The sequence below is a fragment of the Bison bison genome, unplaced genomic scaffold (assembly GCF_000754665.1).
Source record: "Bison bison bison isolate TAMUID 2011002044 unplaced genomic scaffold, Bison_UMD1.0 scf7180017864313, whole genome shotgun sequence".
Lineage (NCBI taxonomy): Eukaryota > Metazoa > Chordata > Mammalia > Artiodactyla > Bovidae > Bison > Bison bison.
The window spans coordinates 567,338-568,472 of record NW_011494885.1 but is presented as its reverse complement, the minus strand read 5'-3'; the positions used below and the strand labels follow the sequence as shown (position 1 = coordinate 568,472).

At 36.4% G+C, this 1,135-nt stretch overlaps 1 pseudogene; it reads left to right on the top strand.

Annotated features, from left to right (window-relative positions):
- The window catches only part of LOC104997750, a 30,181-nt pseudogene that overhangs the window by 27,106 nt on the left and 1,940 nt on the right, over positions 1 to 1,135 (top strand).

Here is a 1,135-nt window from a genome sequence, read left to right as displayed (position 1 = left end):
AAATGGAAAAAGCATACATTGTTAAATATATACAGTAGAAAAAGGGAAAGGCATCGATTTTTTTGTAAGAAAAACAACTGCCACTAAAGAAACTCAGTGCTGAAAAACTGTGAATGAAATACATGTAACGTATTCAGAAAACAAAAACAATATGTTAAGTTGTAGCATGTCTGAGTACCCTCAGCCACTTTCACCTATTGTACAGAACAAAACATATGGTGATAGGTTTTATAAAAGCTATTGCAACAGTATTCCTAAATAAGCAGAACAGCTGTTTCTATAATTGCAAAACAGCTAATTTTTACTAATTTGGGACACGAGTTCATAGATAGGCAACAGCTGCAGTTTTGTCAGCTGCATTCTAATGTTCCACAGACCTCTGCTCAAGAAAATAGAAGTAGAGACTGCCTCCTTTTATTGCACTGCCTCCTCTCCTTTCCAATAAATATCCTGAAGGTCATTAGTAATGAAGTTTCCCCAAGGGCTTTTTCACTCAGGAACAGGTAGAGGACAGACACCAGATCTCTAGAAGTCAGTACTAGGATTTTAATAGAGAAATCATGGTTTAGAAAAATTAAAGAGGAGACAGAAAGGAATTTGTACCTGGTATAAGTTGCTACTTCCTTTCACAGCTTGGAACCCTAGTCATTGGCTCTTCTGTTTAGTGGTTGAGATAACTCTTATTTTATTTTTTCTAGTAGAAAATGGTAAAAAAAAAAAAAAGATTCTATTGGTTGTTGCCTTCTTAGAAAAGGGTTATTTCATTCTCCCCTTTCCTCATTCTCCGTCTGTCTTTTTTCTTGTCCCTATTTATTTTATCTTCCGTTTATAAAACTAGTTTAGATGGAGAGTAGCAGCGTTTTTATTCTGGCTTCAAGGATGCTCGTTTGTGTGATAACTGTTTGCTCCCTGCTACAGCTGGCAGGATGTGATGTGCATACTAAGGAAGGCGGCATTAGACAAGTCTTAGCCAAGCCAGATTTTCATTCTCAACCTTTTCTATCACAGAATGAGTGGACTTGCTTTGTAAAAAACTGGACTATTGTCCTGATACAAAATTGGCTCAGTGTTTTAATAACTGCATTTCTGAGTAACGTGTGTTTGGAATGTATTTGTATCCCATGAAAGCAGATCT